The sequence below is a fragment of the Buteo buteo genome, chromosome 29 (assembly GCF_964188355.1).
Source record: "Buteo buteo chromosome 29, bButBut1.hap1.1, whole genome shotgun sequence".
Classification (NCBI taxonomy): Eukaryota; Metazoa; Chordata; class Aves; order Accipitriformes; family Accipitridae; genus Buteo; species Buteo buteo.
Genome location: NC_134199.1, coordinates 1,798,593 through 1,812,024, shown reverse-complemented (window position 1 = coordinate 1,812,024; position 13,432 = coordinate 1,798,593). Strand labels below are relative to the sequence as shown.

At 50.7% G+C, this 13,432-nt stretch overlaps 1 protein-coding gene across 5 annotated transcripts in view; it reads left to right on the top strand.

Moving 5' to 3' along the window:
* Nucleotides 1-13,432, top strand: part of LOC142045654 (ankyrin repeat and fibronectin type-III domain-containing protein 1-like) — a 256,556-nt gene that overhangs the window by 16,102 nt on the left and 227,022 nt on the right. The window contains exon 1 of one of the 5 annotated variants that reach the window (XM_075059381.1): nucleotides 10,595-10,610. The exons of the other annotated variants lie outside the window; for them this stretch is intronic. The gene's annotated coding sequence lies outside the window, so the exon portion shown is untranslated. Of the gene's footprint in view, nucleotides 1-10,594; nucleotides 10,611-13,432 lie in introns of those variants that run through there. 5 annotated transcript variants of the gene reach the window in all.

Sequence of the window (13,432 nt, the reverse complement as noted above, 5' to 3'; positions counted from 1 at the left end):
ATCTTTCTATCTTAAGTGTACGTGACCTATTCATCTATCTTTAGGCATTGGGCAAATGCACAGGCATATTGGATAAAATGCTACAAATATTTGCAGTTCTGTGAGAAAAGAGCTCTGTGAAACTTGAGGTTTCATGTGGTCCTTTCTTGCTCTGCTTTTCAGGTTCAGATCTTGAAGTGCTTGGCAGAGAGACAAGGCTGGCCTTTCACAGCCAGGGAATTGAAGGGCTTTGTCACCTTTGCCAGTCCTATGCTCCATGCTTGTGACTGTCTTGGAGTTTGCGTGATGCTGGTATCCGCCCGTGATGCAGGCAGATGCATGCGATGGGCTATAAATGCCTTGTCCAGGGGCTGATACTGCAGCCATGTGGGGAGTCTAGTAAAATCCTGGCAGCCTGGCTACATGCTTTGGGACCTGGTGCAGGGATTTCTGTCCTTCTGGACCATCTCTTGGGACAGGACACCTCGCAGGAGTGTATACAGAAATGATATATAGAAATACTGAGGAGTTAAGCATGCTCTCAGTGTAAAGAGGTGACGTGACAAGGTGGAGGAGTATGCCTTTCTTAAGGGTGGGGATGGTGTAAAGTATTTGGAAGCCAAGTTTTCTTCTCAGTCATGGAGAGCATTAGAGAAAGCCCCATGCCTGACAGCAGTCTGGCTGGTGGGGAGGGTGAGGTGCTGGTACGTGGTGGATGCGAGAGTGCTGCTTCCACCTCCCCCCTTGGAGCACCACAAGTTGAAACCCAAGGATGTTGTGTTTCAGCCACTGTTCATTGACTGACGTGTCTGCTGCTGTGAATTCAGTAGTCTTACCATTCCACTCCTTTGAAACTTGGAAGAAATTTTTCTGTGCATCTACACCAAGCAGATGGGGTGCAATGGGAAATTTCCAACAGCTGAGACAAGCTGTGAGGGTTGCTGAGGGATGGTGGTGTGTGGTGCAGTTGCATGCTGCATCTTTTATAAGCCCCAGACACTTAAAAGCAGGGAAGTGTACAGTTTAAGGACATCACAAACATGAAGTGTATCCTTCATGCCCAGTGCAGGGAAGATTACAGCTTTAAAGGATCATAAACTCTCCTTTTTATTGGGATGTTAAAATCAAGCACAACTAGAAATCTTTATGCAGAAGTGACAACTGCAACAGGTCTGATCCTAGGAAAAGGGCTTAAGTGTAACTTGGCTTGGCATAATCAGAGGGATTACCTGGGGCCAAATCCAGTGACAGCAAAGTTATGTGTGTGTGTGTGTAGGATGTCTTGCCATAGACTTAGGTGGGTTTTGTGATTAGAGTGGCAGTACGTGCCATGTGTGTACATGTATGAGCTCAGGATGTGCTAAACCAGTAGTCTGTGATCAGCTGAGTGTATCTGAGGATGTTCCCACTTTCCCTTCCCTTCTCCTGTTTGAGCGCTCAGCTGAGCCCTGAGCTGTCACTTATTCCCAGTTCACTGTAAGCGATGCGAGATGGATTTGCCATAACCTCTGAGTCAGAGCCCAAGTGTAACAAGGTTTTCCAGCTAAGCTATGCTTACAGAAACGTTCCCAAGAAATGTTTTCTGGGAGGGCTTGGAAATTCAGTTGTAAACAGAGATATCAAAAGTATGTAATTATATTATGCCTCTATTTCCCTTGAAACGATGACAACATTTCCAAGTGACAAAGGACTGTGGTCCTCCAAAGCTGGGGACTGGGTGTCATCCCTGCAGAGTGGCCCTGGTGGCCACCTTCAGAGTGGTGACTGTGGCCCTGCCTCACGAGGCTTTGCTGAGGTTATGGGTCTGGCACCATCTGGGGGTGCACTGGGCAGGTTTATGTCAACATTGCCAATGAATTTGGGAAGAAAACAGATCCTCTGTGTGTGTCTCCAAGGATCCTGTTCATCCTGTTTGGTTAGAGCCATCCCTACCCAGTGGGCTCATGCTGGGGCTCCCCTGTGCCACTTCCGTGGCCTCTGGGGTCGTGTGATGAACATGTGATTTCAGCTCTGTTTAGGGAAATTTCAAATGTCAGCACTAAAGTCAGCATTTATGAAGTTACCTAAAATAGGGTTCAGGTAGAAGTCTATACTTGCACTTCCTCAGTATGTTTTCAGACATGTCCATCAACAGGCATATATTAAGCTAGTGCCTTTGGTCCTTATAGCAAATATCTGTACTATATTTATATCCTCACCCTCACACACTTCCTCTCCCTCACTGGAGGGTTCTCATCATTGTGCTGAAATCAATACAAGACTGCCGTTTTGGCGGTTGTACTCGTCTGTATTTGAAAAGCAATATATGCTTTGAGTGGGACCTTCGTAAAACTGCAAGATCTCACTAGCTCTCAACAATCCTCTTTGAAAAATGTAGATTTTTTTTTTTTTCCCCTTTGGATTTCTTCCAAGCTGAGTGCTTTGGGGCTTTGCAAATGTCGAGAAGCAAAGACATAGCTTACACTGGGATCACAGAGTGTTTAAGCAAAGCCTTCCGGTGAAGCCAGTGCCACAGCGATACTCCAGCACAATCTGTGGCAGAAGTGTTTGTTTTTGTTTGCTGCCCTGATCTCATGTTAAGATGGGTAACGGCTGTTTGCCTGAACTGTGGTTGTGCTGTTAGTCACCAGAACCGTGAGGTGGGAGCTTGGCACCGAAGGACACTACACTCTTTGCACAGAAGAATTGAGAGTCTTCGAGCCTGATCCAGCCAGCAGCTGGACACATGGGAGGTACATGGATATGCATCACTCCCTTGAGCTCCACAGCCGGCTGTCCCATGGAGCCTGGTGTGTGCTGATGGGTCCAGGTGCTGGCTGGGTGGTGGGATGCATCTGGAGAGATGCCTACACCTGCTGGTGGTGCAGTGCTCTTGGGAGAGTAGCACCCTCGGTCCCATGTGCTTGGTGCCCCTGCGGGCTTCAGCTCTACTGTTTCTTACTGTTGGTGCTCAGGCACTGGAGGAAGAGTCTTTTAGGTATTGTGTAGGGGGTTGTGTGATAGAAGACAAAGGGTAGGCTGCATGGTCACCTTTGGACTGTTAAGGATGGAGAAGTCAGTGGTCAGGCGACCTAAGGACTGGTTTGGGGGCTCCATCAGCAGTCTGAAAACAGGAATGAACTGTGACCTGATCTAGGCTTACAAAATCATGAAGGTGGTGAGTCAGATGAAGGTGCAGCTGTTGCTCAGTTCATCTCTCAATACTAAAACTAGAAGGTGGCAGTGCAACTAGTGGGTATTTAATTGAAAGAAGATGAAGGAACGCACTGCTTCACTGAGCAGGTATCGAATGCCTGGAGCTTGGTGCTTCAGTAGGTTGTGGAGGCAGATGGCTTGTTTGAAAGGCACTGGGCAGATTCTTGGCCAGCAGGTCTATAGATGGATGCAGAAAGGACTCCTCTGGGCTATACCCACTGACATACCTCATCTCATAGTTGTGGATGTGGGAGAGTCCAAGGGAGTGGACCATGGGGTGTCTAGGCTCCTGTGCTCTCCCTAAACAGCCTTTTTGGAGAAGGTCGGGACAGAACAGCAGAAAAGCAAGGCATTTCTGATGGTCTGTGTGGGATGCTGAATTCTGGTAGGGGACACCCCAAAGGTCAGGACAAATGTGCCCAGGGCAAGAATTTGCACAGTCTTCCTTGAACTCTGCCCAACTGTAAGATGTGTCTGTGGGCGCTGCCAGGCTAAACTTTCTCTACTCAGACTAGGTTTTGCCACCTGTAAGGACTCTTGGTTTTAGGCTGTAGATTGGATGTCTCTGCTTACTAAATGAATGTACTGGGCTGCAGCAGGTTTTACTTGAGGTGTGCAAAGGTGCTTTGGGAGCCCAAACCCTCCAGAGAGTGCAACTTCTCTTCCCAAAAACAAGGGGACCTGTGCAGGGGGCCCCTAGTGGTCCCTACCATGTAGGTCTTTAGCCTTTGCCAAGACCAGGGTTGGCGGAGCACTGAAGTGCAGCAGAGGGAGGAGGTCAAGGGAACAGGAGGAGATCCGGCCCAGGAGGAATGATGCTGTTTACACAGGTTTTGTTGCAATCCAATGATTTGTTGCCAGCTTTAATGGTAGAGCAAAGTATATTTACTCAGCTTGTTTGGATGGACAACAACTGCTGGATAAGAAATTGTCAGATGAGAATCAATTAGAGGCTTCAGCTCTTGAGTGAAAGATCATATTTGACATCTGATGGCCTGTGAAACTGAGTAAGGACAATGCTGCTATTTATACGGTTCTTTTCTGGTTCCTTCCCTTCTTCCCTGTCATCATCTTTGCTCTAATATTAGAGCTTTGACCCTCTGTGTGTTGCTCCCAAAGCAAGCGCTGACACCAACCCTTTCACATGGTTCCTGTGAAGAGTTCTTTGTGTCTGAGGGGAGTGTGTGTGTGGGTGGGACAGTGGTGCTGGTGGAAGGTTACATTTCTTTTCCTTTCTCTACCCTGGGATGAGGCAGTGATGGCAGAAGGCTGACTTTCTGCTGGGGAGAGCCCAGCGCAGGTACTAGTGAGTGCCTTGTGAGTGGTTGCAGACAGGGTCTGAGTGGCAGCTGGAGCCTGGGCCGCTGTGCAGTAGGGTCAGAGGGGTGGTGCCTGGGGTCTGGCTGCTGTTTCGGCTCTGGGTTTGCTGCTTTGGGTGGCATTGTGGCATTTTGCTCCTCTCTGCTTGATTCCTTGGTATGTTGAATGGTGACATGACTTCACTTGCTTCTGCTGGGAGCTGTCTTGTCACAAGAGCAGGTGAAGTCATCCTCCTGTGTGATGATGGCTGCTGGCAGTGTATGCATGGTGTGAGGAGATGAAAGAAGGTGCAGAAGAGCAGAGTGGAGTGATGGCTGTTACAAACAAAAAGCCCCGGCTGTCCTGGAGATCCTGCAAGACTCCTGTGTCAGACGAGTTACTGTGAGTCCATGTCACCATGACATCTCCTTGCCTACGACTCAGCCAACGCTGCCCAAGTTGCCAGTGAATGAGTCAACATTCCGAGTGACTCAGCAAGGTCACTGGACTGTATTTACTCTCCAGGCAGAGAGATTCCTGGCTGCATTTATGATACAACTTTCTTAAAAGCCTTTTCACTAAGTGGTTACACTTACACCCTTGCCTGAGGCCTCTGGGCTTGGGTACTGGCAGACCGCTGCCACCAGGGAGCCTGTGTTCAAGCGAGGTCTGGGGGACTGTAGCTCTTGGAAAGAAAAGCACGTGTGAACTCGCTCTGTCCTGGGGAAATGCCCCATCTTAAACTATGAGCATCCATGCAGAAACATGCCGCTGTGGAAGAAAGGTTTGCAGTGGGTTTGCCTCTGCCCCACCTTGGTACCACACTAACTGCATTAAAGAGCGTTTCCCTTGAACACACTCGGCCCTGAACATGAATGCTGTTGTCATGAGTAAGGGAAAAGCTTTTCAGTGAGGTAAAATAATTAATTTGTTCTTCTTACCCCAGGACTTAATTTTGAGGCTGGCTTGAGGCTCACAGAACACGCACTTGATCTTATCTTGGCTTCTTTATCTCCTTTTCCTCCCTTTAATGGTAACGCAAAAAAGATTTTCAAATTCTTTTGACTGTTGGCTTTCTAGGTATCCTTCAGTAGAGGTGCAAAATTCAGTGGGAACTTCTTGGATATGTGGGTTGGTCTGTAACATGTATGGAGCTGTGCTGTTGTCTCTTTTACATCCCTTAGAAATAGCTTTTAGATTTGAACCGTCTTTGGTATGTAAGCTGAAACCTACTTTTCTAGCAGGGATGTGCTGTTAGGTTTGGCAGAACTGGGGAAGTCAAAGCCAGCCCTGCCCTCCCCATGCCTGGCTTGCTGGGCTCTTCCTCCATCCCCCTGAGCACCAGTGAGGTTTCTGCTCCTGGAGCTGTCTGCCTTGCTGCTGGCACATTGTTAGGCAGTGTGTCCTCCCTGCTGAGCTGGGGATCAGCCTCGGTGCCAAGCACGAGCACTTGGGCGGCTTGGCTTTGCAGCACATTGGTGTGGACTTTAAAGAGAAGAGGAGCCTGTGAGCGTGCTTCAGGAAAGGTCCTGTGCTGGTAGAAATGAGCTGTTGGTGGCAAAGGACGCCTGGAAGTACTGGGTCTCAAAACCAGCAAAGCTGTCCTGCTTTTCAGTGGTCCAGTCCCTCCACAACACAGCTGGAGCTGGTGAGCCTTAATGGATAGGGCACCTGGGAGAGGCAGTGTGACCCTGCTTGGCTGGGCAGATCATGTCACCCCTCTGTGCTGTGCTTCTCCCCAGGATGGAAGACCTGTCCTGCCCTCAGTGTGTGCAGAGAGGGGCCAGGGATGAGGTGGGTCTGCTGCGCAGGCTGCTTGTGAGTCAGGAAGTATGAAAGTGCTTGTAGCGCTTTTGCCTCCTTCCCTGAATTTGAACAAGGCTGTCCCTGTACAGCCTGTAGATAGCTGGCCAGGTAATTAACTGGGACAGGTATCCTCGTAATTACCCCTCCTGGGTGCTATGGCACTGCCTGCACATAGATTAATGTATGGGGCAGGAGGGCTGAGGGCTGAGAGCTGGGTTTTGCCCTCCTCTGTGTTTTTCAGGGAATGCTGAGTGTCCCCTGGCAGTGAAGGGTGAGCGTGCACTGCCTTTGGGCACGGTGGCTCGTGAGGGAGCTTCTCTGCTCTCTTTCCTGGTCCGCGAAGAGCAGCCAGTGCTCTCAGATGGGATGTCTGCTGCGGGGCGATGGACATCCTGTGGGAGCAGTGGCTGTTCTTGCTCTCTTGGCTCATCCTGGGGAGCTGGGTGAGGAGTGGAGGGATGGTAGGGCAGCTAAGGGGGGACGTGGCATCGCTGCATGGCGCAGTTGTAAAGCTTTCCTGCTCCAGATGTGTACGTTCACCCCAAAGTGGAGCAGGGTTTGCCTGTGTCTGGGGTGTGTGTGTGGAGGTTGGATCTTTCTAGGGAGAAGGCACAGGCTGCAGTGCCGGAGGCTGCAGGAGGATGTCAGGCTGGTGGGACACAATCTGCCTTGGCAGCACTTCCAGCACCCAGCCCTGCCCCAGGGTGTTCCCTCTGCCTGCCCACAGCTTCTGGGACGCACGGCGATGCTGATAGCTTTGGCAAGTTTATGCTCTTGATTTTGCCTCCAATGCCAATGTCAGGAAGCACACTGAAATAAATTAAGAAGATGACTGGAGGAAAGCCAAAGCCTATCCATGGCTCCTGCTGGAGTCACTCCCACTGGAGTGTTTAAGGCGTGAAGTGTCCCTCTGCCTCAGTTTGCTCTGGGTTGCAAGTCAGACTGAGATGGGCACTGACAAGCATCCCCCGCATTCCCAGGGGATATGCGTTGAGTAAATCAATCCATACACCTGTAAAATTGTAATTGCACAACTTAACAATGCATTGCAGCTTATCCTGGTACAACTGTGAGATAAGAGTGTTGTAAAAGTTTACAGCTGTGACAAATGTGTCCTACTGTAAGGACAGTGGTGTTCTTTCACACCACTGCTGGTCAGTTTTAACTGGGACACTAAAAATCATGAGTTTCCTTTAGCAAAGGTTACAGTCTTTACAGTCTGTTTTAAAGCTCCTGGTTAACAACATCTCTGCTCCTGCCAGCTCTTAGCCTGGCCCTGGCTGCTGACGCGTCCTGTCCAGGCTGGCAGTGCTCCCAGCAGCACAGGCATGGCCAGGTCACGTCCCCCATGCCACAGCTGCTGTTTGGTTTGGCCCCAGCTCTGTGCCCAGCATTGCTTCTCGGGCTCTGGGATTTCTTAGTGAGTGTGTGTGCTGTGCTGGGGACAAGCAAAGGTGAAAGCTGGCTGTTTGGGTGCCTCTGGGCATGCAGGGCTTGTGGGTTGCCTGGATTTCACCTCCTACTCAGCCCTGGATGGGTCCTGGAGCCTGCACTGCTGCAGGGGAGGATGCTGGATGCTTGTTAGTCAGTCTGCTGTCTCTCTTGACCACAGATTTTATTGGTGTGGCTTGGCTTTCTGGCTCATAGGTGAGCTACTGAGAGGCAAAGCTATTTTCTCCCTTTTCTTGGTATGTGTAGAGTTGCTTCATGGATTTGATTGTGGGTTTTTTGTGCAGTGTGAAATGGTGACAGGTCACCAATGCTGACGTGCAGGCTCTGAGAGCCACTGAAAGAGAGAGTGGTTGGATGGCTGAGGAAAATGAGCCATCTTGCATTAGACCCAGCTGTTAGGGTAGAAAAATGCTGAAAGAAACTGGGGGGAGGTTGCATACTGCCGAGTCCTCCCTCTGTGATAGAGCGCATTGTCTGAAGCAGCAGGGATGGTGATGGAGAGCCTGGCTGCAGCCCTGGACAGGGAGAGCGGCGGAGGATGGTGCTAGCCTGGGCTGGGGGAGGCAGTGGCTCAGTCCCTGTGGAGCCCCCAAAGTCACCGCCTGACACATGCGTGCACATGATGTGTTTAATGATTATTTTTTCATACTCCGGTACTCATAAATTGTTACATCTGCAGTTGCAGAGTCCTGCTGGGCTTTTGGGGGGCTGAGTTGTGTTTGGAGAGGGGAGACTCCCTTTCTCTCCAGCTGTGCTGAGCTGCAGGAGCATCCTGCAGTGCCCTGTTTGCTCTGAAGACTTCATCCAGTCTGAGGTCACTGTCATTGCTTGGGAGGAAAAAAAACCCCAAGCAAACACATTTTGTGTAGCTTAGTAGCCAGGAAGTGAATGGTTTGGGAGTAAATGGCATTTTTATCAGCAGGCTTTGCTGTGTGCATTCACAGGCCAGCTTATTGCACAGGGCTGTGTTGATTTACTTGTCCAGTACTAGTTATTGCACTTCATTACTCTCTGGGGGTAATTGGGCCCAGGGAGGATGCTTGCAATGACAAGCCCTTTTCCTTTGCTTCACTGCCCCCCCATTCCCCTCCTTGGAGCTGCTGTAATGGAGCTGGGGCTCTGTCAAACCAGTTATCTTTTAATGCATTCATCCCTACGCAAGGTGGAGGGCAGGGTCCTGTCCCACGTGCCATTGTGCAGCAGGGGATAGCTGGGGGACCTCTCAGTTGTGAAAGGAGGCTGGCAGCCGTGGCTCCATTTGTGTCTCCTGCTGTCCCTCTGAGCTGCCCCTTGCCTTGGGGATGGGTAACTCCTGTCTCCCAGGAGCCCAGCTGCTCCTTGCATGTGCCATTCCCTAGGGGCAAGGTGTCCTTAGCAGCCTGATGAAATGTCCCATGGTGCTTTCCTTGGAAGTGGGTTAGAGCGCTCAAATAGGGAAAGCAAATGTGTCTTTTTTTTTTTTTTTTTTTTTTTTACAAGGTCTGGTTTTTGGAGCTGGCAGATTAAAGAAACAGTGTTAATAAGGCTGTAAGGGAAGAGCTTTGCTCTGGGTAGTGAGGCTTGTCCCTGCAGGGTTTTGCTTAGATAAGCAACTTTATAAAATCGGGGAGGATACATGAAGCTTTGGGCTATTAATGCTGGATTTACTCCTAGTGCAGGTCAAAGAAAAGATAATTGTGTTTGTGTCTCATTACCCTGCAGTTTTGTACGGCAGCTCCATAGTAAAGGAAGAGCCTGAACAAACAACTGGCAAAGCAGTAAGATGCTTACATTATGGCAGCTGCCTGGTGAGGAAGTTTGTGCTTACTTTTATCAGTGATGTTGGCTGTGTGGGGCCGTCTGAAGCTCAAGTTGGCCTTGTCAGCCAGCTAATACTGCCTGCCACTGGGCTTGTCAGGAAGCAAGATTTTGAAGCAAAAAAAGTGAGATACACACATATGCGTATCTCAATGTTACTTTTTAATATGTATTATATGTGTTAAAAAGGCCACTGCCCTGGCTTTCCTCATGCTTTGGTGCTTTGTTAAGGGGAGTGATGTGGCTTAGACCAAGATTTCCTGTGCTTTGGGCAATGGTCCTCTTCTCTGACCTGCAGCAGAGGGTAAAGGATGTTAGCCTGGCACAGGTGGGAACCCAGGGCAGGTAATCCTCACTGTTGGCACCATTGGCAGCTGTGGGGTGGAGGGAAGAGGGCAGCTGTCCTTGTCTGCTGGTCCCTGGGACACCAACTGCTTCTTTGGGACTGCTCTGGTCTCAGGGGGAGCTCCCATAGGTTTGGGAACAGGTCCCACAACTTGTTCCTACCAGAGAAATCTCTCTGACACAGCAGAAATAAAAACAAAGAGCTCTTCTTCAGTGTTTACTTTTATTTTTAGAAGACAATGAGTGAGTGGATTGAGCTGCAGGCGGAAGTCGTGTCTCTGAAGTTCAGGCTCCCCCTCCACCCTCGTCAGGAAGTGCATGCTGCACGTGCACCCGGCTGGGATGTTTGTAGACAAAGAGTTTCTTGATGCTTTTTTCTTTCCTCCCCCCTACAGTTCTCTTGCCCATAGGCAAAGAGGATTTGCTTGCTGACATGCTGGAGCCTTGCACGGAGCTGAGCGCTGCGCAGTGGGGGAGCACAGCTGTGCCAAGCTGCTTCTGTTAGCAGCCATTTGCCTTGGGTGGGGGGAGTGCTTCCCGATTTTCTGTTTTCTTGGATTGGGGAATTAAATCATTGCTGATGTGGTGCTGATGATGATGAGATGGGGGCTGAGGTGGCTTACGGGTCCCTCCATCGGGCTGTCCTTCCTTTGTGCGACTGACTTGGATGGAACTTGCGCTTCCCAGCTCTGCCGCAGCCTGGCTTGGTGGCCTGAGGGTCCCCCGGTGCAGAATGAGTACGTAGCCCTGTTTCTTTTGCTCCTTTCCTATGTGCCCCTTGGGGTGCTGGGGTGTCCCCAGTGAGCTGCAGGGCTCTGCCGCAGCATGTTGCGGTGATGGGCGTTTGTGCACGGCTCGTTTGTGCCTGCTTTGGCCAGAAATTATTGCCTGCTGCTGAGATGCCTCTTTTCACCCAAAAGAGACCAAACTGAAAACCAAGGCGTGTTATTCTCCTGGTCATGCCATTGAATGAGGATGTAGTTGTACCTGGGTTTGTGCTTGTTGGGCAGATAGCCCAGCTGGCTCTGCCAGGACCATGTGCTCCACCGGTGAGCTATACTCTGCCCTGAGACATGTGGCTTCCCAGGTGCCTTGTTTGGGGCTGTGTGAGTTATGGTGGTTGCTTTCCTTGGGAGTTGTAGTTTTCTCTGTGTCTGTGGTGCCTCTTCTGCATCTGTGGCAAAGGAACCTGATTTGAAGTAAACCCCAGGCCGCAGGCAGGTCTGCGGTGCCAGATGCTGTAACGATGGGCAGATGCCCCTTGCAGCAGCTGTGACCGAGTGTAGGGGCTGTGTCCTGCTTTGATGCTAGGGACAGGGCTGTTGCCAGGGCCATGGCCAGGAAGCGGACAGAGAGAATTCGTGTTTGTGCACAAAACAGCATGCAAAGGCTCTTTCATACAGTCCGTGACTGTCATAGCATGGCGCAGGCCCTGCTCTTCCATGGTCCAGTCCCCCTGCAGATGTCCAGCTGAGGCCTGCAGCCTCTGGAGTCGGAGGTTGGAAGTAGAGGGCTGTCTGCCTTTGTGAGGGGGAGGTGGGCATGACTGCTGGCTGGGAACAAAATGGAAAAGCTGCTACTGTTTTGGGGAAGTGGTGATGCAGCCCAGCCTACCTGCATCTGCCTGGGGTGCGGCTGGCAACACAGCTCCTATCCACAGGCTGCTGGGTGCCTGGGATGGCCCCCTCTTTCCCTGCCCTGCGTGGGAAGTGACTGTATCTTGCTTCTAATGAGTTTCATCCCATCCCATTGAGTTGGCAGAGAAGGGAGTAGCTTGTTCCTGAGCGCTTGCCAGTCCTCATAGAGTGAATGTTTTGTATGGATTTTGGGGCAATCCCAGCTCCTGCTGAGCAACAGTGTGGAGGGGAGACTGGAGAAGAGCAGGGCTGCATCCTCCCCACTGTGGCAGGCAGCCTTTGCCTGCTGCAGGCGCTCCCTATGGACAAAGTGCAACTCTGCTCCCTCTCTGAGCTGGGGGAGACTTTATTAGAGTCAGCAGTCCTCGTCTGCCAGGGCCCCACCTCGAGCTGGCCTGTGGCTATCGGAAGAGTGTATGGCATTGCTCTTAATCCATGTGAGGTGCTCACCTGAGAGGATTTTGCTTTCATCCTTGTCTTTCCCAGTTGCCTGCTATTGGAAAGGGTGAGGGGATTGGGCAGCTTGGGCAGCCCCTTCAAGGGCTGTAGGGCTGTGCAGTGCATGGGACATCAGTGCTGTCCCTGCCCAGGGACATGGGGCTGTTCCCCTGGCTCTGTTAGCATGGGGGACAAGATTTCCCCTCATGGCTGACTTGTAAGAAGGGAAAGCTTCATGCCATGTCATCCATGTGCTTGCATCAGTGAAGGGACGGCTGAGGGCAGGGGAGAGTGGGGAGAGCTTGGCCAGCATGCTGCTGGGTATGGAAAGTCCTGCCCTGTGCCAGCTCCTGCCAGCTGGTCCGGGGCAGGCTGGCTGCAGAGGTTGGCATGGCTGTTTCTTCCTCCTCCGTTTTGTGAGTCGGCGTGCAAATGCCTGAGCAATGAATGCATAACTCTCACTTCCTTCTCATTAAGGTGCTGATTTTGTGGCAAATTCAATAGTTAAGGGCACAAAACTCTTTCTGTGACTATGAATTAAAAGCAAGAGCAGACAAACAAAACCAACCCAAGCTCCCAGAAATTCCTGAATGGTCTGTATTTGTTCTTGGCAAAAGGGGATTTTCTTTCCTTTTCTTTGAAGGAACCTCCTGAAGCTGTTTATTTCCGTACTCTTCTTGGCTGTGACCATTTTACGCAAAGAAGTCAAAATCATTAATGTAAAAAAAATCAGTGGTTGCCATGCCGATGATCCTCACTCTGCAAATATTGCACAAGATTTGGCTAAAAATGTAATGACTTGAAACTGTACAAGCTAAACTTTCTTTTGAGAAAAGTGTGAATGTTTCTCTGAGTGGTCCTGTATGGGCTACTGGGTGGGCTTGCATCTCTGGCCATCAGCGCTGGTGTCCTGGTGTATGAAATAAATCCCCTTCTGGGAAGCAGCTGGTGCAAGACAATGGGACTAACCTGCAACAAGCATCCTTTTGGTCCTGTGTGTGTCTGGAGTGGTTCACCTTGTCTGATTGAACAATTCCCCAGGTCCTGTGGCATCATTGAGAAAGCGGAAAGAGTAACCCAGGTTTTGTCACACTGTAGCTTTGCTGCTCTTTGGCTCTTCCCCTGCAGTGGCAGTGCACTGGCAACAAGAGGGAGCCTTTCTGAAGGTCGGTTTGTGCTTAAGCACCCTCTCTGTGGAGGGGAAAAGCCAGCTGGCTCTCAGGAGTCAGCAGTGTGAGGTCTCATAGCTCCCTGGGTGCACCCTTCTCCAGCTTGTGGAGGAAGAGGAGGGTTCTCTTGGCCCAGGGGACCATGGCTGCTCACTGGGCTGTGCCTGGATGAGTTTCTGAGAGCAAACCCATGGCCAGAGGTGCTGAAACACAATCTTAGCAAAATGAGAGGTAGCATCCCACCACGAGCTCCTGGGCCTGGCTGTAAAGGGCAAAAGAGCATTTTCTTTCTGTTCAGTTTCAGTTGCATTGTCC